The sequence below is a fragment of the Pezoporus flaviventris genome, unplaced genomic scaffold, assembly GCF_033815535.1.
Source record: "Pezoporus flaviventris isolate CSIRO_AGI_PZ_B2104156 unplaced genomic scaffold, CSIRO_AGI_Pfla_v1 ptg000096l, whole genome shotgun sequence".
NCBI lineage: Eukaryota > Metazoa > Chordata > Aves > Psittaciformes > Psittacidae > Pezoporus > Pezoporus flaviventris.
This window is the reverse complement of record NW_026892644.1, coordinates 148,313-173,633: the sequence shown is the minus strand read 5'-3', so window position 1 is coordinate 173,633 and position 25,321 is coordinate 148,313. Positions and strand designations below refer to the sequence as shown.

The 25,321-nt window shown below is 38.9% G+C and overlaps 1 long non-coding RNA gene across 1 annotated transcript in view; it reads right to left on the bottom strand.

The window, feature by feature from the left end:
- The window catches only part of LOC133281178 (uncharacterized), a 90,749-nt gene extending 72,425 nt beyond the window's left edge, over positions 1-18,324 (bottom strand). The window contains exons 1-2 of the long non-coding RNA XR_009747411.1: positions 17,725-18,324; positions 17,555-17,626 (exon numbers count right to left, since the gene is read on the bottom strand). This is a non-coding gene — a long non-coding RNA (uncharacterized LOC133281178). The remainder of the gene's footprint in view (positions 1-17,554; positions 17,627-17,724) is intronic.
- Between the last annotated feature and the right edge of the window lie 6,997 nt (positions 18,325-25,321).

The window sequence follows — 25,321 nt, the reverse complement described above, 5'->3', positions numbered from 1 at the left end:
TCACAAGGTTTTATTTGCTCTGTTCATTCCTAAGAGCCCTTACTCTGACACCCTTCATGCCCTTCATAAAAGGGTACCTCTTAGTTTTTCCTCTAAGAGCCAACAGTTTCAGGCACTTGAACCCCAAAGTATTTTAGCAAATACTCTGAAATCCAGGAGTTGATTCTGGACTGTAATTGTTACTAATGAGCAACTCTCCTATATTATCAACATTCAGAACAGAGAAGGAACAAAAGTCCTCATCATGAACAAAATCCAACTTAGCTCAGGACATTTTTCCCTGATCTTTTAAAAAATACAGCCCTATAACTGACCTTGATATTTCCTTTCTTATGGGGGTCAAATCAGATGCTGGTATAAATGTATTTAAATTTTTTTTCCTCCTGCATATGTTCTACATTTTCAGCTCCCAAAGCATACTGCTGAGATCAAGAACAGCCCTGTGCAGGCAGGCAGCTTCCACACAAAACAGAGAAATCAAAGCACATGCACAGCAAGACCCCTGAAATGTATCTTCACATATGTACCTGTTTTTAAGACTACTATAACACAGTGTAACAACAGAAATACAGTAATATATGAAGGAACTGGGAAGCAACAATGTTGAGCAACCTAGAACTTCAACCATCTGACATTGAAAATGCTCATTTGGCTCTTACATGAGGTCCTGGGCACATTTTGGTACACAGATTTTATTATGCAAGTCTAAAAATAGTGCAGAGTGAACTCATTGAAAAAAAAAACAATAACCAAAACCAACTTACTAGGAGTAGTAAGGAATATACAAGTTTCATGAGGCCACCCCAGAGCACTTCTAAAATGAATTTAGCACAAACCTGCTATACTTTTACTAGAAGACCACCTTCCTAAAGCAACTGATTTTCATCAGTTCCTGGAGTGCTTTCACTTAATTCCTTTTTCTTGTCCAGCTGTGCTCTAACTTCATTTTCCTAACATATACAATTTTCCCTGAGCAAAAGATTAAGTGGACAAATCCGGTTCCTATGTCTGGCACCAAGATATTACTGAGCTACATAAGCTATTAAGGGGTTCTAAACTATGGCAAACAAGTCCCCCAAGGCTCACTTAGAAAAAAATATAAAAACACAGGTCTAAGCTTGCCAGAGTGTCTGCCTCTTACAGGCACAGAAACCTGCCTGAGAAGAAAAAAAGCAATCGTTATTATGCATGAGGTACAGACCATCTGCAGTGGGCTCCAAGAGCCAACTGAAAAGAAGGGGGGGTGGGAGGAGTGTTCCCAGCTGCATTCACAGACAGTGAAGAGCCTGAGACTCAGAAGCTGTGAGTGGGAAAGAGATGGTAGATTAGGATGAAGGATGTACAAGATTTGTCATTGTAAAGAATGGAAAAAAATGCTGTTAACATACATACTGTCTTTGGGGTATACAGAGAAGAGCAACAAGAACATAACAAACTTGGTGAAGACAGAAAATTCAGACCATCAAAAAGGTTTCTAGGAGAGCTCTCTCCCTGTCACTGTGGTAGTAGGAGCATACAGAAGGTAAAAAGGGATGATAATATTATTACCCTGGTTGCAATATGGACCACTGAACTCCTCGTGACATGGAAGGTAAGAACAGCAATCGCTGTAAAGTGGCAGCCACAAAGAGTTTGGGGAGGCGTTCTTTTTTACTCTTTCTTTTAAAGAATTAAACACATCTTTCCATATTAGTCTTAAAAAAATCTCTTAGTTCTCATGACACCTCTTTTCACTACTGACACTACACATACCCATATTAGCTATTTACCATTATGCATGCCATACAGCTCAGTAATGTTTCATTTCTGAAAAGGAAAAAATGACCTATTTTTTTATTTTAACCGCTGAAACTTGAGTTACATTTAACTCGCCCACCAAAAAGAAACAAAACCATAAGAACATTTTCTAACTTCTAGCAGTTTGCTGTGCACTTACATGTTTGCAGTTCAGTAAACAGGAGATAGTTACATTAGCTATAAATGAACTGTGACTAGGTAGATATGAGTAAACCTTTCAAAGTGACTGTTGCTGATTCTGCCAGGAAGCAAACATATTTACATCTCTATTCAAGCCAAAATCACCACAAGTACTTGTCCTATTATGTAAAAATTGATGGCTTTTTAAACACTACAAATTAACCCCCAGTTTCACTGATATGCCTGGCTAAAACTCTGCTCACCTCTTTGGGGCCAGGATTTCACATGGAATTTGAGTCTATATAGGGGCTGACTCTGTAAATACTTACCATTACGGAAGGGGCACTGATACTTGAGCTTGGGTGAATCTTGCTGTCACACACAGAAGTCCCTTTTCCCAGCGGTCTGCTCCACCTAGCTGCTGGAGATTACAGCTCTCCATACTGAATCAGCAAACACAGACCTGAAGCACCCTCCAGCAGCTTAGCAGAAAGCGATACATTTTGAAGGGTTTGAGCTGAACCTGTGGGTTTTGCAACAAAGCAGCTAAGGTGTGAGCACGTTCGCTTCTGCAAATTCCGCTGAGGAAGCACTAATCCCCAGTAAAAGGGCGGAGCAGGGAGTCTGGGGCAGTAGCAATTTAAACCACTTCAAGGAGGTTTGCCAGAGCTTGTCTGTCAGCACTGGAGCTTTACTCCTGCAAAGAGTCCTGTCGACTTCAAAGGGACCACGTGCACCAGTGCAATTAGTGACATCCACACTTGCAGAGAAGACCGAAGCCTAATTAAAATACGTGGGTTTTTTTAACGTGCATCACTTTTGCTTTGCTAAAGTATTACAAACACTGGGAGAAGCAGTGCAAGATTACTGTGCTTAAATTTGCTTATTTATTTAAAACAAGGTCCATTTCGCATACATGTGCCAATATGCATGGAAAATTTACTGACTGTTCCCCTGCAAATGTATGCTAATCTGTATATGCTAGCATAAATTAACATGAGCCCTTGCTATAAAAATGTCTTTTTATCCACGTATCTAGGAATATGCTTATGCCTAAGAAGGGAATTTTAAATTGTTTCCCAGACCGTTCCTGTATCCAACTGCAACCTGTTTATTTTGACCTCAGTTCTTAGAAACTGTTGATGCCACGGTAGAAATATGCTGTGTGTTCCAACAGGCAACAAACAGTCCTAATGACAGAATACTCCATCTGTGCTGCCAGAGCATACAGTCTCAGTCTATAGCTCATATATGCTCTAGCTGAGCATGAATCCTTGAAACGTGGAGAGAGCAGGAACGGAACCTGCACTGCAGCTCACGTTGTAAGGTAAGTTCTGACAGGACAAAACTACCCAAAACAGGCCTTTGTAGAGAATCCAAAGGGAGCCAGTTTACATCAGTATGATCCAATCGCACCAGAAGCACTTGTATTCCACCATCCCTGCTCTGATTTTATTAGGTTTTTTAGGTTTTTAAAAATATTTCAAAACTACAAAGTTAAAGAAAGTGGGCTTAAAAACTACTGCAATCTAAAGGTAAGAGTTAAAGCATGCAGAACACATGACACTACTTACAGTAAGCTAACACACTGTATTTGAGGGAATTTTCCATCAACCTCGTACTCTGGAAAAGGTATACTACAGAAAAATGCATGTGGGGACCCTTTAATTTTTCTTGCATCTTCTCTTCTTATGATGCAGCTGTGGAGCAACACTCACTGGTATTCGTAGCATGAAACGGCGATCCTTTCCTTTTACCAAAGTCTGGTACCAATTACCATGGACTTAGAGGCACTATATAAAAGACAGTGCTGATTTGTTTCTAAATTTGTATCTTGATTAAACTGTCAGACTGACAGCACAACTGACAGCACAAAAGCAGAGCTTACCTGACTTTAAAATGCTACTACAATAAATTATCCAGAAAGTGCAGTACAATTTGTAAGTGCTTATAAATGGATCAATGCTACACTTCATGTTTAGATTTTAAATTTTGGCCATGCCAAATCAAATGGAATAGAAGCAGCATTTTATATTCAAACTGTAAGCTCAGTATGCTCGAAATAAAAACTGTATGTGAGGAGAGACTGTGAAGCAGGATTTTAAAAATCTGCAAGTTGGCCAAGAGAGTAACAACTGCATTATTATTTTCAAAATAATTTTTGACTGCATTTTGGTACACAAAAAAAAAGCAAATATGAACTATGAAGCTCCAGAACTCATATTCTCAGGAACACAGATGTAAACCTCCATGGGTCAGAATAGTGGTTTTCAGAATTTACCCCTGTAAATAGAGCAGAATTTGGTCTTGCCCTGTTAAAGCAAAGTTATTTCCTCAAAACAGCTTCAGTGATACAGAACATATTTTAACTACCTAGAATATCAACTTCTAGGATTGGGGCTGTAAACACACATAGTGATTGTGGTCTCATGAAAGAAATAGTCAACATAAACATGGTGAAGCAAAAGCAAGATCAGCCATGCAGAATTTCCAGAGTAGTTTAAGAATTAAATTACTGTCAGTAAAGTTACTATTAAAGTGCAGTTATTAAAACTTAACAGCATACTGAACCGTTCTGTACACTGAAAATATTATATTAAAACAGAAGATTCATTTTCACTCATGATTACAAGCCATTGCTTTTCCTAAAGCGTCTGCTATTCTTTTTTTTCTTTTTTGCCAATGTTGTTGTATGTCCTAACACAATTTTTCTACTTTTACACAGTATTCATGTCAGAAAATAGCTATTCTAAATTAATTAATTAGCAAGCACCCTTCCAGAGAGGGACTGTATGATGAAAGTGTTACACAGTGAAGTTCAGGCATATTTTTATACCCTCAAAAGATGGTAATTGATCCTCCCCTCTCCCCAGTTTCAAATGTGGAACTTGGCTGCTATGAGTTCTTTCCCACACAAATCAAGGCTTGGCTCTTTTGAATTGAAACAATATGGGATGATTATTGTGGGAAATTTTTTACTGTTGCTGTAATTTAAAACTTTCTGTACCCAATTTTGCATTTTCTATAAATCAAAACCCCATTTCACTTACGGCTACAATTAAACAGAGGAAATCAAAGACTAACTTCTAAGCAAGTCTTGCTATTAATCATGGGATGAACTAGTAGTACAACTACTTTTACTGCAGTTTCTTTCTGCCTGAGAACTGTATTTTAATCTAAAGCCTGAGCTCTTTAAAGAGACTGTGTCACAGATGAGACAAATTAAATAAAGGTATACTAAATGGTGTAGCATTGCATGCTATTTAAGAGGGGGGAAAAAAAAGCCAACCAAAGCATACAGACTCCTGTAGCAACTCCAAAAGAATCACTAGCTACAACACAATCCATCACAGTTATTTATAGCAACCTCTCTCACCTTTTGACACAACAGAAGCCTGCTAAAAAGTACAGCGATGGCAATGTTTGCACCATCGCAATACTATTACAGAGACAGCTACTCAGGGTTTGATGCTGCAGTTATAGAAGCTATCATGCTTTTTCTCTCACCAGAAGCAGCTATGAAGTCACATTCCCTACTTTACGTGTATGAACAGAAAGGGGTCTTTTTCTCATTTTTAATGGATAATTTACAGAGACAATTGATTTCAACATTAGAATTTAAATGTAAATTATGACATGCAAATACAAAATTAAAGTTCTCATGAAAAATGGAATTGTGTGGAATATGTCAACTTAGGGCTTCTCCTTTTTCAAGATAGAAGTCAAAATGATGCATTTTTATTTCCTAAAAAGAAAAAAATGCGCCTTGATTGCTAGACAAAATAAAATTTGAACTCTTATATCACCAGAAAGACATGTTTCACCCAGCTGTCTTTATTTTTTTTTCCCCTCTGTCTCTCAAAAAAAGAGAAATCTTATGTCATTACTGGTTTACAGTGCCCCAGATATTTTTAGAGCAAGGTTTAATGCCTCACGGTATTACTCTCAGCAAAACTCCTACAGAGGTTCAAGTCACCACATTATTTGCAGCAGTGCATCCACAGTAAGAATATGCAATAATAGCAATTTATTCATAATACATATGTTTAACATAAAAATTGGCTTCCAGTTAAAGGCAGTCAGTAATGTGTACTTTCCATATTAAAGAGGAAACTTTTACTGAATACAAAGTAAAATTAAAATGTATCTTGCAAAAATCTCCTACTCCCTTTTTTTTTTTTTCTTTAAAAAAAAAAAGACACAAAGGAAATAGCTGTGAAGAGTTTTGGGAGTTACTGGAAGGACTTCTTAAAGAAACAAACCAAAAGTCTTCCCAACACTGACTTACTATTCAAATACTATCTTTCAATAAAAAACCAACAGAAAAGTCTTCACCTCTGAGAAGAATTAGATTTTTAGATGCAAATTACTGAGATTATAAGTTGAAACATTGTTTTGCTATTGATTTTCTTTCTAATGAAGATTTCTAATGTACTTGCAGATCTCATTCTCTCCAACAATGAACTCCCAGAGCAATCTACTCCTCTGTTTCTCAAAAAGTACATTCAAAACACATCAGTTCATCTAAGACATAATATGATACCAGGTCTTTTGCTTCAGTTTGCTGAAACTTGCTGATCTTTTTGAGCATACCATTTACTGAGCAGAAGTAAAGGGGAATGCCTCGTTTTATCTTCCTCTCTCAGCAGAGCATCAGCCAAAGACAGGTACTAGTTACAAACCCTGCCCAAATTCACCATCCAAGCTAGAACATTTGTCCCTTTTTCTTTTCAGGTTTATTGCACAAACTTCTCCCAGTTGACTTCAACTGATACTCTAAACTGAAGATGGAAACTGTCTAGCTGGCTAGCTTACACACCTTGGTGTTCAGGACACCTACACACAGCTTGGACTGGAACTCTTCTCACACTGCAGGTAATGAGAATATAAGAAGACTGGTTATCAAAAGCACTCACAAGCCAATTGACACCTAAATGCAAGCACTAGAACATACTTGGGGCCCAGCAGCACTCATGTGAAGATTTTCAGCGCCATTAATAATCAGGCTATAAGGCTCTCAAATTAGGCAGAGTATTACTAGGAAACATTTCAGAAAACTCTCACTTTAGGTCTTCTGTATTTTCACTTTTGGTTCAAAGCACTGTTTTTCACACAGCCTTTACCAGCTGCAGATGAGAGGAGAGGAGGGAGGATATGGAAGCAACAGTCTGGGACTACCAGCAGGTACAAAAGTCCTATGCATAAGCATCTGCAGAATGTGATTGCCACAGGCACACTTACTAAAAATGGGGCAGTGGGGAGCATGGGGGTGGGGGGGTGGACGATGAAAATAACAAAAAAAAAAAAAAAACCCACAGTTTTTACAGTATTCATTAAAACGCAGTTGGCCTTCTCAGCAACTGAAGCAGCACAACTTTAGCTGGCTTGAAGCTGTCCACATGGTGGAACCAGCGTGGCTCTCTGAGCTCAGTAAAACCCTTGTCAGCTTCCCAGCTCTGAGCATCACGTGTGTGTCTGGGGCACTCTCCAGTGTAGCTGTGCCCTTGATGCGAGTGAAAATTATAGACAGGGTGACTGAGAAAGCCTGCTCGCTTGAGCTGACTGTGATTTGCTACACAATGCAAGTGCTGCATGAACCAGGCACACTTGCCTGTCTTCTAGAAACTAAACTCAGTACAGAGGACAGGCTGCTCTAAAAAGAAATCAATCCTAAACTCAATTTCATTCAGGCCAGCAGTAGTATAGAAAGAATTGCCAGAGAGAGAAAAAAAAACAACAAAACAAAACAAAACCAACAGCAAACAGAAGATTCAAAATATGTCAATGCCTTTATTTTCAGAAGTTCTCTCCCAATTTTCTATTCTGCAGGGAGCACATAAAAGGTTAAGATTTCTAAAGTTTTAGTTGTTTCGTATCCTGTAAATGTTTGGGGCTTTTGGTTTGGTTTGGTTTTGGGTTTGTGGTTGTTTTGTTGTTTTTTGGGTTTTTTTTTCAGTCAATGATCTAATTAACTTCCCCATACAATCTTAAAATGCTGTCAATAAACTGGATTTTAATTATTTGGACAGCAGAATCCCAAACTGGAAGACCAGGCAATTTCACAGCATATTCCTATTGGGGCATAAAACAGACTGATACATTTACAAGAGGGTGGTGATGAAAGATACCTCGTGGCAAGTAAGCAGGGAGCACATCACCTTCCACTTTGGTAGAGAATACTACTGAATTTGGGAAGGCAGGAGAATCACCTCCTTGAGGTAAGAATGAAAGTCTCCATTCAAAGAAAGTCAAAGACTAGAATGGCAGGTACATCACAGACCTAGACTATGAGATGCTGCCTTGTGCAAAACAGTATTTAATCCCTCAAATTCTGCAGGCACTGCATTTCAAAACAGTTTCTGACTTCTCCCTTCTCAGCTCAGTGTTCTCCACACATACGATGTGCATGGTTTATTCAAACATCAACAGTTTCTTACTGAAGAAATCTCACAGGCAACATCAGAGTTATCACCAGGTTACACAGGGAGGTGTTGAGGAAAACTCAAAACTCAAAAGGGAGGAAACTTGAAGAGGCTCTTACTGTTACACCTGCGGCTCAGCATAAAAGAATCCCTCAACTTCTCACTTTTCCAGACATGGGCACCCTGACTCCCACATATATATACTTCATCAAGGCCCAATTTCTGGACAATAGCGTGTCTAAGTTGCATATTTGACAAATTAAAGGATATTATATTAAAAGATAGAAGAGTGACTAAATAAACTCTTGAGACTGCAGATGTCACAATAAAAACTATTCTTTGTACCCAATATTTCTCCCAGTGGTCTCTACAGCAGTAGCTGTACATAAAAGTACATAATGGACAGAAAAAAGCTGAGTGCTATCTGAAGTGGTCTGAATGGTTCTTAAACTCTGTGTAGGCCTTGAACTAGTCTTCTGCAGAGGTGAAATTTTTGTAAAGAATGGTTTACTTTCTTTAACTGCTATTAGAAGTAATACCCACTAGACAGCAAAGTGAAACACAGGCACTGATTGCCCAGATAAACCTTTTCATTATAAGCATTTTTCAAAAATACTCATACAGAGCTGTAACAAAGCCTGTATGAGTACAGTGAGCTGGAAAAGTAATTTTTCAGCTTGATCGCTTGATGTTGATAGAGTTGTAAGACTTTTCCATTTGTTCTTCCACTATTTGCTACTTTAAAACCAAGATACACAGTTAAGGCCTGTTTTTTTCACAGGCTGATCTTTGGGAAAGCTTATTAGCTCTTCCTGCTGAAACTTGAACTAATCTTCATTTTAGGTTAGAATGTATCTCAGGAGGAACACACAGATGACAAGAAAAGTTACAAAATGCAGGGATTTGATAGTGGCTCAGCCACACACACACCCCACCCCACCCCACCCCCCCCCCGGTTTTCCATGTCAAGTTCAATCCACCACCAAGCGGGTGTTTACCCTTTCATGTATTCAGCTGGGCAGGCATCGGATGTTAAAAGGCTTAAAGCAATTATTTTAATAATAATGGAATTTTAGTGCTTTAGCGTCCAACCCAGAACCTTATATGGGCACAAATCAGCCACATCCAACTGACAGTGTAAAGAAATCTATTTTGGGAAGAGAATTATGCTCATACTTTAAAGTTCCTTCGAACTTGCTAAAACTGATTGCAAGATGTGGACTGAAGAAATATTCAGCAGCAAATAATACATGTATGTATATACAGTACTTTCCATAAGCATGAAAGCATCATCATCAAGTTACAATTACTTTGCTGTCGCTCCTGACTTCCAAACTGGCCTTCTCTGTACAACAGGTACAAATACTCTTCAGTTTGCTTTTCTCTCCCAAATCAGTTCTCCACTTCTACAAACTCTAGACCACCTTGTTGCCAGCTGGCTGAATATGCAGCCAAGTGCTATTCCTTAGCTGTTTGCCTTAAGTAACACTGTGAGTTCTGACTCCTGAAAGCATTTTAGGGCAAAAAAACCCCAAGTATCTGATAGATACCACTTTTACCCTGTTAAACAGCACCCTGTGAGAGCATTTTGTGTTACAGAGGAGTAAGTAACTGCCACTCTAAATAAAATACTAAACAGCATCTTAAACGTGAATATTACATGTTCAGCTTCATTTTTATTTATGTCAAATAGGAGTGCATCCATAGGAAAAAATACTCTGATCACATGTGAAATATACATAGAGTGTGTTATACTTTAAATAAAATAATGTTATACAGAGATTCAGAAGGCACAGAGGAGACAGTAGAAATAATTGTTTTAGTATCATTTAAAATGTAAATGTCATGTAATACGTAATTTAAATGTAAATCTGCACCTTAAACCTTCAATCCATCAATGTAAATCTCCATTTAAGAAACAAAATTTCCATGTGATCATGTTAATTCCTCCTATATTAATTATAGAATAGGAAATGTATAACCTTCAATTAAAAACTGGTAACTACCTTCATAACAGACTGAGTCGAAAAACTATTTTTTAAAAGCAGTTACTAATAGATTTTAAAATGTAAATGATTATTCACATAATAACTAAGCAACCAAAAACTCCCTGTATTTCACACTGCATTAAAAACAAACCCAAACCGCACAATGAGCTCCTGCAGCAAAATTTATATGTGCATGCCCTTTGGGCCTGTAAGTTTCCATTCATTTGGGGATAATGTGATCAATTCCTTCCCATGCACCCCGTCATTCATATATGCATACTGGAGTAGGAATCATACTAATGTTGTGCTTCTTAAAACAAGAAAGCAAGACTGACTCTCCTTGGATTAAATCAGACAAAGTAAGAATGAAAAAGCTAACTTCGTAAGTACATAAGGTCATGCAGAATGCAGTGTTCTTTAAATGCACTTTAAGAGTCGTTTGAGTTCAGGCTTCCTGTGTCAGGTTTTTAAATTAGTGTTACTTTGGTTGAGAGTATAATACAAAACTCTGATACCTGTGGAAGACTTTCCTCTAACTCAGGTCTGGATGTACTGTTTTCTTTCCTATAGGCAAATAAGACAATGCATCTCATCGGCCAAAGGTAACAAAAATATTGTAAGAATTCTTTTTTCTTAAAAGAAAGGGAAAAAAAAATAATAAAAATCTGCAACCAGAGAGAAGAATAAATATCAAAGCAGAAAAAAGAAAAACAAATATTTATCAAAGAGCAAAATCTTTTGAAAATAATACTTGCTATATACACAAAAGTAGAAGTAAATATACCAGAGCTCTTTGTGTATGGGCAGCAAAATAAATACAGTGATCAAAATCTCTCAGATGCAATTAAATAGCTTTCCTACGCTTCTGCACACTGAATTACAATAAACAGCAAGACTAATTCTGAAAAACTGCAAATGATTTAAAAGTCATGTCAAAGTTTTGTGTTCACCAACACACAGTATTTCCTGAACTGAAACAACAGCCCATCTAAACCATTACAGATATTTGTAACTTCTTTACGGTTAATACATCTTGCAGATGAAAATACAAATTTCTTCTACAGCGTTATCTTCTGGCTGAACAAAGTCTTTTCTATCACCTATTCTATTGTGACTCTGCAAGACCAGTTACCATGAACAATGTACTAGAAAGAATAACGTAACTTGTGTTGAAAAATAAGTATTAATCATAGAATCATAGAATCGTTAGGGTTCGAAAGGACCTTAAGATCATCTAGTTCCAACCCCCCTGCCATGGGCAGGGACACCTTACGCTAAATCATATCACCCAAGGCCTCGTCCAACCTGGTCTTGAACACTGAGGGGGATGGAGCATTCACAACCTCCCTGGGCAACCTATTCCAGTGCCTCACCACCCTAAGAGGAAAGAATTTCCTTCTTATATCCAACCTAAACTTCCCCTGTTTAAGTTTTAACCCATTACCCCTTGTATGTCTATATCCTTTACAGGAACCCTAAACTGACATCTCTCTGATGAATCAACTTCAGGGTGAAGCATCTTGGCCTATCATGGTTGTAAAACACAAAAATGCTGTCACATATTTCTCCAAGCTACTCAGTGCCACCATCTGCCCCCACAACTTTAAAATAAACAGACTTGCTGCTGCTTCTTGTTTTCTAGCTCCTGAGAGCAACTGTTTCCAGTTCACTTTCCTATTTTTTAAATTACCTAAAAAAAAAAAAAAAAAAAGCATCCAGACCAGTTTCAAAAAATGCTATTTTTTCCTAATTTGACACTCTATCTAAAAATATTTGTGTCTGTAGTTATAAAACCATGTGAACACTTTTATTATTAAAATTGAAGCTGCCTTCTCCTACCGAAAATGTCTCCTTACACTGACAAAAGAATTTCAGGAGCTGAATGAACACCACAGGAAATAAATCTATATGCAGGTATTTGAATACATGGGCAACATACTAAGTATACCTCAGATTCAAATTGTTGCAAAATATCAGTTAGCAATTCAAACACAATCAATCAAAGCTACAGAAAATGATTAGTTAATTAATATTTAATAAAGGTATATTGGCTATTATAATAATACATTCAGTTTTCTTTAGCTCCTCTTCCTTCCCTTTCTCAAAGTCTTCAATCAGTATCCAAAGCAATTTACTTTTCTATTTGTGTTTTAACAAGTTTGAAAAGAGCAAATCACTTCAAAACTTCAGAGAGAGTTAAATATTTTCCTTGGCAGATAACAGGATAAGACAATTGAGGCTAATTTAAACTTATGTGTGTAAAAATAAATAAGTGGTACATTGCCATTCTAAATCTATAGACTTCTTCTAAAAAGACTGCCCTAATTTAAATAAAGAATGTATAAGGTAATGCGTCAATTACATACCAAATATGGAAGCCACATTCACTCTTTTTTTATTCATAAAACTGATTTGGAGCATCAGTGAGATGAAGCTCTTTAGAGCCCTCCCCCATACACCTTTTTAAAAAAAAAAAAAAAAAAAAATTCAGAAGAAAAAGAAAAACCAGCAGAACATGATCAATGCTTAGACATGTATTTTGAAGTATTATGCCTGCACAATTTCTGCGAGTTTTATGAAGTTTTAATGGCAGGCCCTGAAAACCACTATAGCAGTCAGATCATTATTGCAAACTATTATGTATATATGCTTAATCCAAATCCCATTTGAAGTCAATGGAAAAATCCCCATCGCCTTCAGAGGCCTTTGGATCAGATCCTTTGTTTCCAGAGGTATGGCATAGGAAATTTCAAATGTATGCAAGAAGGAAGAGTGCACAACTACTAAATAAGTGGTAACACTAATCTTCTGTGAAAAAAGACCTTTTTACAAAGGGCAACTCAAAATGATGAGACCTCACATTTGACAGCATATCTTTTTTAAAAGACAGGCTACAAAGGGCCTGATTCCAGGCATTTTATTCCTTCATACCTACCTATAAATCAAGGTATCTTAAACAGAATTATGTGCTATTTTGGAGATCATAAGTAAAATTTTAATGAAATCCTACTATTATTGGGCTCACTAGCAGATTTAACACATTCTACGTGAGGGCTGGAACACCTGTGGACGTATTTCTGCATCATTCCTAGGAAAATCACAGATTGGTTTGCTCTCTAGCAAGAAGTTACAGGGCACATTTATTAGCAATTCCACAAATGTGCATACACGCTACGTTAGTGACTATGCGAGTAGGGGAGGATTGCTCCAAAGTCCATCAAACTCAACAGAATTCTTCCTATTGTGGATGAGGCATGGAGTCAAATGAATAAACAAGTACGGATTTACACAACACCATTTACAGCAGTATTAACTCAGGACCTGCAGAAGTATAGGTGCACTGAAAACATCTACCCCGCCATTTTATATCTACTGGGATCACTCTACTTATGAACGTCTATTGTGCTGGCCACAGGGATTTCAACTTCCCGTCTTCTGGCTGCAATCAGAAGTCTAACTAGCTGCAAACACACTGAATAAATTAATACCAATCTTTGCAAAAATCAAATGCATTGTAAAAGCAAACATGCTATATGAACACGTATGTAGCTATGAAGAAACATGTTCTACAGTATATCTTATCTGAGAAACAAAGACGCGCAGTCATATTTCTAAATTAGTTTTTTTTCTTCTCAGACACATTCAGCCATAAATCAAAATCAAAACTGCATGGCAGCGTTGCTTTATTATTTATATATACGTATTAGCCCTCCACAATAACTGCCACTGCAGGGGGAGAGGGTGGGAGGGCTGATTACTTGCACCAGTTTCAAGCTGAGTGCAACTGATGCTGTTTGAGGAGGAATTCCTAATTCAAGCCTATTTCCATTTGCTTGAGGGAAGGTATCACAATCACAGGCCTGCCCATGCCCTGAGCACCCATGTGCATAGAAGACTTTGAATGCTGCCGTACAAGGTGCAAGGCCCTGCAGAGGTTTGTAATGCCATGTGGCACATGGGTGAAGGCTGATTACAGTGAAACCATTCTGCCTTCAAGAGAGCTGCTGAAACACTGAATTACACCAGCACCCCCCTCCCAAAAGTAAAAAAAAATAAAATCCCCAAAGTAAACTGGATGAAACAAGGCATTCCTTCCACTCCTCCTTTCTCTTTACCTGTTACAAAATGTTTACGAATACTTAGCACATACAAGAAGGCAGTGCTGTACTAATACAGACATACAAAATATAATCCAGCCTCACAGTCTTAAGTTACCTTCTATATTCAGTGAAGATGAGAACTCCAGACTGCACCCACATCTGAAAGTGGTAACTCCTGCTCCATCCCCTTTCCCTTTCTTCTCTCCACCTCCTCTTTTTTTCCCCTCTCCTTTACCCACAATAAAATCTCCCTTAACCTGACCCAAAGCTGGCAGCATCATCCAGGCAAAATTCCAATTACTTTCAAAAAGTTTAACCTGAATAAGGAGGCCATGCATCCCATTTATTATTTCTGAAAGTAACTATCACATCGTAACCCACCTATTTGTGTAAGATGCTGCTCTCTGCCTTGCATGTAACACTGCTCTCTGTTGAGCACTGTGTATTACTCACAGGCCTAGAACATATGCACCTTTCCCTCATGCTTCCCTCTTTCTCTGAGTTAGTATTTTTTGGTAAAATCCATATTTTTAGTCAAGATAGGTGGGAGGTTAAGAATCTACTGTTCATTTCTCAGCAACACCTTAAATATCCTTTTGGAGGACAAAAATCCATTTGGAAGATGTGGGTGAGGGAGAAAGATTATGCTTTTAATTTTTCATTCCATGCACCAAACATTTTGTATGAGAATCTTGGCAATCCCACACCAAACACTTTCAAAATGTAAATGCTCGAGCTCACGTGCATAATTCCTGAAGGCATTCATCTGAATGTTTCTATCAGCAGCTATATTTCAAGTTACAGACTAAAACCAATTCTAAATTTAAAACCTGGAATTCACCAATCTAATGAACAGATTTTAATCCTTCCTTCCTCAATTAACACACACGTGATCTTTATGCACTATGTTCATTTTCAACATGCTTACAGAAATCCTCACTGTGAAATAAACCAATAATAAGGTAATTCTGCTTCTTTTACTTTCACAGCCACCATTTCCAGCAAGCCACCACAAGATAATGAACTAATACACCTGAAGCAATTTTATATTCCTTTAAGTGCTAGTCCTCAGCAACAAAACAACTCCAACAAGCACTGCAACTTAAGAAAAAAGAGTATCTCCTCTTTATCTAAACAGCATCATTAGGGAAGCAGTATCACTGAGTACTCCAAAATCTCTGTGATTTTATACCAATAAAAAATATACTCTGAAATCTGTTTATGATTTTATACCAGTAACTACAAGTTAGAATCCTCAACTAATAGTTTATTTGCCTTGTACTGTGCAGCTACTAAAGGCCTCCAAAAATCACTTTGAAGAAAATAATTTCAGCTATCACCAAGCCATACGATCCTGAAGTCCCTTCTTAATCTACAGAGTTCACTAAAACATTCTTTACTTACTTTGAGCTTGATCAGCCAATAAATACTGCTTTACTACTTAAAGTTATGAGTTGTTTTTCAGTTTATGTTGCCATAAAACAGTTCAAATGCATTGCCAATACGGAGATGGGTTTGAGACAATGCTGTCAATGGCCCGAGTTTAAAAACTATTTTGGTACCAGTCACTAGGTATTTCCTAATTATTTTTGAAGGTTTGAAGGTTTGGTTTTGTGTTTTGTTTTTTTTTTAAAATGGAGAAAAAAACAAAAAACCCAAACAACCAAACAAAAAAAAAAACAACCAAAAAACAAAAAACCAACCACAAACAACCAAACTTATCTGGATTTGTTTTGATATTTAATTTAATTCCTGGATTATAAATAAAATTCAAGGGAAAAGAATATTTTACAAAAACATTCCCTTTTTTCAGAGTAGAGGAAAGCATTTTGTTTTACAAATACATATGAAAAGTCTAGTTTCCTCATAAAGTGTCTTCAAAAATTTTTTATTTCCAGATACTTTAATTTGCACATGCACTTGTCTATATAAAGAATACAAAGTAAGTATTGCAATAGGTCTGGCAATTTCATAGTAGTAATAAATCTTAAGTGTACAACTAACTGCCAAATTGTGCCTAACTCAGTATATCCACATCCACATGCTACTTTGATCTATAAATGGCATTATTCTAATATTTAAGTATTATACTTAAAATAAATTCCTTCCTTAACACCCAAAGAGCAAGAGAAAGAGAGTGGGAGTGTGTGTGAGCATGTGCCCGTGCGCGCACGTAAAAGATAAAGAAGAAAACGCACTTTTGGCCCTTAAAGACCTTTAAAGGCCATGAAAAATAGTATTCTAAAAATACATGACAAAAAAATGTTCATTATAAAGTAATCCTGAGCAATGATAGGTATTATAATTCTTCTATATGAACCCTGAAAATATTTATGCCCGAATTCACATTGCTAATACAATCAGGAAAGTGTAATGCGATACAATTACTAAAGATCATCACATAGTTACCTTAAAAAATATTAGTTGAGCAATGAGAACACATACCCTTGTGTATACACACACAAATTGCATAAATCCCTATGTACTTGATACCAGCTGCATTAGAGCTGCTCTGCACATGGATGTTTCAAACATAGTGAAATATTAAATAAATATAAAAACTTGCACCACCCAACTTTCTTTTCCTGCGCTTCCTTCTATTTAAAATAAAATACAGGGGGAAAAAAGGGGGGGGGAGGGGGGGAAGGAAGGGGAAAATGCCACTGAAGAAAGAAGCTATATTGTAATCAATGAAGGCAAGACTGGCACAAGTCCTAGAACATTTGCATTCAGAAATAAAAGCTGTGATCGACCTTTGTCTGCTAAGAAAATGAAGCTTGCTGCTTTTAAACAGACTAGCGAAGGGAGGGGCAGACTTGATAGAGAGGGAGAAGAGAACCTTAAAAACAGCAACAATAGCAAATATTAGTATATCACATCCCTAATAGCCAGCAAGCGATCACCCTGCATGAGCCTAAACCTTGCCGGGCTGGTAAGGTACTACTGGTTAATCAGAAATTAATAGGCATTCACGAGCCAATTTGCCGATACCCACGTAGTTTCTGAAACTTAATTTCCCTACTTGATAAGTACTGGCAGCTCATGCCATCGTAGCGGTACACAACCACGAAATGCTGGTGGGTACCCGTCAAGGGGGGAACGGGGAAGCGGTGGGAAAGCAGCTTACCCTGTACAGGGTGGGGAGCCAGCCCGGGGAGCCGCCGATGTGCTGGTGTTCACCTTGCAGCTCTGCAGTCTCCTGGAAAAGCAGGCAGAAGGCACTGAGCGAGCTCTGTGGCATTTCTCGCCCTTGCAAGTGCACGCAGGCCTAGGAGAGGAGGGGAAGGCGGTCCTTACCTAGCAACCGGCGGCCGCTCCTCCGCCCGCTCCGGCCGCAACTGCCCCCGGCTGCCAGCGCCCGGCGGCAACAATGGGCGGCTGCGAGGGAAGGGAAGGGAAAGGAAAGGAAGGGAAAGGAAGGGAAGGGGCGAGGGGAGGGAGGGAAGGAGGGAGGGAAGGCGAAGAGAGAGAGAGAGACGGAGGAAGAGAGGAGAGGAGGGGAGGGGGAAAAAAGAAGCGTGTTAAGCTTGTCTGGTAGTTAACAAGTCTTGAATGAAGAATGTTAGCAAACAGACAAACAGCATGTCTGATGCATGCTAATAGTCCTGGCTTCACCACTGACACTATGAATAATTCAGTAGAAAGGAGGGAAAAGAAGAAGAGAGGAGGAAAAAAAAAAAAGAAAGAAAGAAAGAAGGCACCCTCCACCCTTCCTTCACGCTGCCGAACGCCTGCAGAGAAGACGAGAATAAAAAGTATGCCGCAACTTTCTCCTTTCCACCCATCGCTAAGCAAATATTCAGCAAAAAGGCCAGTCAGGCACCATCACTTTCGCCAGCGCAGCCTCTCGGAGACTTTCAATTCCTATTTTCGTTGGCTATTAATTCCCCCCCCCCCCCCCCCCCGACTCCCCCTTTACCGCCTATTTTACTTCTTTTGTCTAGGAGCTGGCACCTGTCCCAGAGACGGCATTTTACTGCACATCCCCTTTTCCCTCCTCAGCAGAGAAAGAGGGGGGAGAGGTTTGCAAGGACGAAACAACCCTATCCCCCCCCCCCCCCCATATTTCCATTTCAGACATGGTCAGATTACAAGGGGTTTGGAGGGATATCATCCACACTATTTCACATGGCGCAGATACCTAAAGCCATTAAAAATATTTGTATTAAAGAGAAAGCCAGCCACAGTGAGAGGCTTGTACCATAAGCAGCACTGTGCACTGATACTCGGGGGAGGAAAATCACAAATAAAAGCCTTCATTCTCGCAGCATACAAACTAGCAAAGCCCGATTCATTGCTCGGTCAAAGAAATCAATTCCTTTAACGGAGGGAAGAGAGAGAGAGGGGAAATAGAAAAAAGGATCAGCGGAGGGGAAAATACTTGGCGCTTTAACCTCAGCATTGCGATATACAGTGGAGCCGAGCACAGCGCAGGAGAGACGGAAAACGAGCTCCATTCTAAAACGGTGGAAGAGGAGGGTTAAATAAAGAAGAGGGGAAATAAAAAAAAAAAAAAAAGGCGCTCCTATTCGCAGTGTTTTCAAAAGTTGTGCTCTGGCAAAGGCCGTCTGAAGGGGAGGCCCTTGCAGCAGGAATGCGAGCAGCAGCAGCAGCAACCTTCTTTTTTTTTTTTTTTTCCCTTTCCAGAGCCCAGCCTCCCCCTTGTGAGCGACTGGAGCAATCTGGCTAAGGAAGAGGAGGAGGAGGACGTGAGCTAGCTAAACGCAGAGGGCTAGAGCTGATGATGAAAGAGAGGCACGGCCCTGCGTGAGCAGGCTCGTTTCCATCATACGCAGCAGGCACAGAGGGAGGCAAGCACAGCGGAGGGAACCGAGCGCCCATGCAGGGGCACCACCTCCCTTCCCTCCCCCGGAGTTTAGGATGAGACCCAGGGAGGAAAAGAGCAACTGGGAGGAAAGGGGCTGCGCTGGAATGTCAATGCACCCACGCAATGGCAGCACGGTTGACAGCGCAGTGCGGCTAATGGAGCTTTTAACTGGGGGGGGACGGACACGGGACGGACACGTCCAACGGAAATATCTTCCGGGATTAAAACAGAGAGAAGAGCTCCCCTTTATATGTATACGCACCTAGACCCCTCTCTGTAGTGAAGCAGTCCACAAGGACCACGGAACTGCAGTGCACACACACACACACAAAACCCCAAACCAACCACACAACCCCAAACCCACAGAGCAGCAAATGAATCTTTGAAAAAGTAAATACTGCATGTGACAAAAAACCTCGGTGATTTTGTTTTCTCATGCCCTTACTTCTAAACCAGCTGCACAGCCAAGCTCAGGCTGCTTGGCCCTTATAACTATCTTGGCACCGAGTCAAAAGCTGATAAGCATTTGGGCGAGACAGCTCAACTGCTGTGCTGGAAGAAAAACAGCTGCCATGATTGCTGTTTGATTGAGAGCGCTTACACACACTCACAAAAAAACATATCGGGCTGCAAAGACGGGCCACAAATGCCTGAGGATTCAGCTTCAGAGGATCAACACACATTTCCTTTTTTTTTTTTATAAAAAAAAGTTTTTATATAGTTTCTCCTCTGTTCCCCCTCCCCTCTTTTAAAGAAAACGTACTGTGTAGACTTGCTTTTCTTCTTCCCATCCCCCTCCATAACCTCAAGCAAACTCAAGGAATTGTGCCAAAAGTCCCGTTGCTAGTTACCAAGTGCATTTTTTCAAACGTCCCTTTGATACTTCTTTCTCTCATGCTTGCCATGGAATATGCAAGTAAGATAATCTTTCCATTACTTACAAGAAGTAATTAAAAAAGAAAAAGAACTTCTAGCTCGATGTTCCTTTCTCTTTTTCTCTCTTCAGGGGCAAAAGGAGGGAAATGAGGGGGAGAAGGATGTTTTTTCTCTTTGCCGACTCTAACATTTGGCTTTTTCCATTTGTGGCAGATCACTGTAACGCTATTGTAAAACAACTTCCTGCCCCTTTTGGCTCACGTTCCAGAAGCTGCTAGGCTAAGTTCATAGCACAAACTTTTTTCCCCCTTGCCGAAGAAGAGAGACAAAAAAAAAAAAAATCCCTGCAAATTATTTCCCCCTCCATTCTCTGGCTAATGGACTCACAAGGTGAATTTATTGCAGCTCTTTAAGAATGTTACACAAGAGACGTCGGTATCCCAGCTGGATAATTCATAAGCTGAAAAGGTGGGGTCATTATAAATATATGTCTGTCTGTGTCTGTGTGCATGTGCATTTTAATTTTGTAATTTTGAACTGTAAGTCGTAATACCATCAGGTGGATAATGAGCTAAGCCGCTTCATCTGTCGTACTAATTTGTATATCTATCATAGCACAGATCATTGGCTTAGTATATGCAGCCTCCTACTTTCCAATTGCTTTTGTACTCTAAGGTGACCTGCATCTCTCTCGCCTTCCTCCCCTCTTCTACATGCTTGGTCTAATGAAAATACCCACTGAAAGGCTCTAAACCCTCCCTGCTAGAAAGGGAAGATGTTGCAGTCTCACTGCTAGAAGCTAAAGAGGAAAAAAATAAGGCCTCCACAACTTGCTCTCTCACGATCTCTCTCTCCCTCTCCCTCTCTCTCCCTCTGTTTCTCTCATAGCAACAGCATTTCTTGGTACGCCTGCTTTGGCATACATCAGCATTTCTACCCGTCCAAGTGTCCTTTTGCGTCACATCTCGCCATTTCATTCAACCAATGAAATCTCCTTCTTGCAATAAAAATATATATACTTTTTCTGTTATTGGTATATTCAAAAAACATTTTTTTAATGTGCTTTCCTAACAAAAAACGTTGTCAAGCATTTGATTTGCCCTACATGGGGAGGGAAGGGAAAGAGAAGGGGGGGGGGAGGGGGGAAGGAGACTGTACAGGATCCAACCTTGAAGAGTCTTCTTTGTGGAAAATATGTTACCATAAGAAAAAAAGGATTACGTGGATACTTAAGGAAAGTGATAGTTGTCTCTCTCATTTAATATTTATTTTGCTTATGCTATCACTGCTTTCCTGATGTATTTTTAAAGCAGCTAGGCAGTTTCAACTAACTGGAAAAGTCAACACTGTGTGTTTCTAAGACTTTGTAAAATACTCTTCAGGACAAAAAAATAAAAGAAAAAAGGATACTAATTGATATCTTATTCCTCTAAATATTGATCATGGGCTGATAGGAAAAAAATTGCAATGGAAAAAGAAAACTGGTATTTGTGAGTTTCTATCCCTTGCAACTCTCAGATCCCATCCAAAGAGGCTGCTCTCCAACCTTCAGCTTAAAAATATACTATCCTGCAAAATGGAGCAGGGGTCTTCAGAGTCACAGATTTTTTTCTAAGATGTATTTCCTTCTCTCACAAACTCACACGATTTTTTGAAGGCAGTATTTAAACAATCTGCTGTGGTTATGATAGTGACAAAGACTTCATACAATTTACATTATAGCTTGTAATACAGCTGTTCCAGGAGCTGTATGTACTCTGCCTAACTGGTAAGACTGGCAAAAGCAAGCACTATCAAGAATAGTATATACTGTACTGGATGGAACATACTTTCTACCGAGTATATGAAAACCCATCTCCGTTTTCAGGCCTGACTTTAATCACATTTGCTCTATTAAAATGCACAATATTAGCCAAGTCTAGAAAGTACAGGGCGGCACATGTGGGTTTCTCAGAACTGGCTGGCTGTGCCACATCGTGAATGACTGCTGCAGTGGCATATTTAAGGAACCTCTGCTACACATTTTACCCAGCCTCAAATCTCAAGAAAATGCTCAACCACTGGCATTCTGAGGAGAATAAACATTTCTTTTGTAAGCCAAATATATGTTTTATGGTTTACCCCTACCAACTTTTTTTTTTTTTTTAATGGTGTGAAACCACAAAATGTTTTTAATATTTATTTTTAGGGAGTTGTAGTAAAAGCACATTAGAGATTACCAGGACATAGCTGACAAGATATTTAAACTGTATCTTTCCCACAAATTTTTATTTCGGTAAAATGACATCAAGTAATTCTGACCTCTTCTAATAACTCTGGTATCTCTTGCATACAGACTGTTGGATGCAGAGGATGTGTGTGCATAAATTGTGGGTGGTTAAAAAGTAAAAGCAATTTTGCAGTTTCTGGATAACATACTTTGCAGCAGACAGCCACAATGTCCAGTTAAAACTCTCACCATTTTTGTTTAAAAATAATGGCATGACATTCCCGATATTTATTTTAACAGAACATGCACAGATGAGAATGTTTACCCTACACTGGAGATAAAAAAAAAAAAAAGATTATATGCAGAAACGCATTCAACAACTTTAATGCCCATATAATATAAAAGACAGACCTGTTTTTTTTAGGAAAGGATCAGATTCAAGTATATGAATAGTTTAGTTGATAGTGTTTTACTTGCATTTAATCTGTTTTCTGAATGACTTTCCCTCCTTTTTTTTAGCCACTATTTTTAGCTCCTTATTTATTTTTGTACTTTCTATATAAAAATACAGACCTTCTTGTTCTTTACTCTCCATACTTATCCTTTCCTTTCTCACTTTTTGTGTAGATGTGGAAGCAGCTGAGTCTCAACTCTGCTTTTGCCTGTTTCATAAGTGGGCTAATTCTGGTGCATTTGGAGGGTTAAAAGTGCATTGCCTTTACAGAATAATGGCTTAGATTCATGCAATGAAAATTATCTTTCTTTGGAGAGATATATAAATGCATTATATCTGTCACCATACTCGTAAAATAAGATTTAAAGTCGTCTAACTTTAGGTTACCACAGTACTAAAAAATACGGATTCAGGAAAGAGGAATACAATTACATGAAGCCCAACTTGTAAGCTTCATGTAATAGAAATAGAATTCCAAAAAGGGAAGTGGAGGAATTATTTTAAGATTCATCATGCCTGAATAAGTCAAATCATGTACATAGTAGTAAGCCAATATTTTCACACCACAGTTTATACTATTACATAATTTTACAACCTCTCTCTTTCCCCTTATCACAAGTTCTGTCTATTGGAAACTCATTACAGATACTCCTACTATACACTAATTTATTTGCTTGTATTTTAACTCAAAGTGGTATCTCTTGTTCTTTCATCTCAGTTTTGTGCGGTACTGACATCAACACTGAGGTCAGCTCTAAACAGATAGCGATTTTTTTCTGTCTAAATAATACAAGTTTTCAATAAGGGATGGTTTCTAATCTAACAACAGCCAGAAATGTTTAATGAAAAAAGATTTGGTACAGATTTAAAAAATTAAAAAATAATCCAATAATTTATATTTCTTTTTTTTGGGTTTAAGGTATCCAGAAAAGTTTTAAATCATATTTTGGGATTTTTTTTTTTAATTGTATCATTAAAATAATTCCAGTATATGCTATAAGAAAGATCACCAAGAATAGCTTTACTTAACATAGAGAGCATTTCTTTTTAAAGCCACTCTCCAGGGATTAAAAATAGTAATAATTAAACATATATATATATATATATTATATATATATATATAAAAAGCAAAGCAGTCTCATCTATCGTTCCCTAAAGGGACCAAAGGTGCTCTGTGGGATTATAGCTGGTGTATATTTCATAGGAAGGATGGTAACTGCACATTGCACAGCTTACTCGGAAAAGTCCTATTCTGTTGAATAACATTAATTCTGATGGATCAGTGTCATATTAAATTGGGGGGGGGGGGAGGAGGGGAAGATTTAAATATCAAATAAAGACAATTTTGAAGTAATTTGAACTGTAAAGGCAAGCTGACCAAGGATATATTTCCACATTCTTCCTCTCAAAACATAATGAAGCATTTTTCAAAACCAATTCCTTCAGTACACTGTATTTTAACTGTAATGCTTTATAGCAAACTTGGCATTGAACTGGCATCAACAAATGAAACTGCAGTAGCATAAGTGTTTTGTTTTACAATTATTTTTTTTTTATTAAGAAAGTAGGATTAAACAGTGCACTGCATTAGCAGGTTTTTTAAGGGTGCACTGATACTGTTTTATTTATCTTGCAACTGTTTTTCTTCCCTTTTTTCACTGTACAGAGCTGTACATTTCAAACTGATGGTATTAATATTTTGCTTCTGTACCACGCTTACTGATTAAAATTTGCATCAGTACCAGCAGCAAATCAAAGCCCAAGACAGGATCTTATTTACTGGCTTTACTTATTTATCACAAATACACTGCAAAGTTCCTGGAGAATAACTGAACTGCAAATACGTATTTGTGAAGGAGGTGCAAGCTGGAAACTAAGCAATACTCACGTCTGGTTTTACGGCCAGATGAAAATCAAGCTTTCCTCCGCTGCTAAAACACCACCGTTTCATTTTAGTGAAAACGTAACTAAACTTTACCATGCAGCCAGTTTCCCCTGGCACTGTTAAGTCATGCTCTGACAGACTGTAATTTATTTCTCACGCTGAGAACAGACAATGCAGCTCCACACTGGAGCACTGTCTCTCGTTCTTCCCTGCTAGCCCACGACAAGCCGCTTATCCCTTCACCGCCCGGACCGGCCAGGCCCTGCCCGCCACAGGTGCCACCGTCCCGGCCTCGGCCTCGGCCTCGCCCCGGCCCCGCTCCTACCAGCTGCAGGTGAGCGGCGGCCCCACCAGCCTCAGTCCTCCCTGCTGGAGCCAGCTCTTGGCTGCGGCAGCCACCAGCTCGCCGAACAGTCAGGAAAGTGGCAGCAACAGTTTCATAACGACCAGAGAAGAGGAGAAGCTGCTGCCTTTCCCCTCAGCAGCACGTCCACCCCTGCCTAGGGGCGGGGGAGACGCTGGGTACTTACCGGCAAGGCTCACTAAAGCTAAAGCATCAGAGACATTTTTACCATCCCGTATTTCTGTACCTTCAGCAGTGACTGGCATTTCTAGTTCTCCTGCTGTAAATACTCTCCTTTG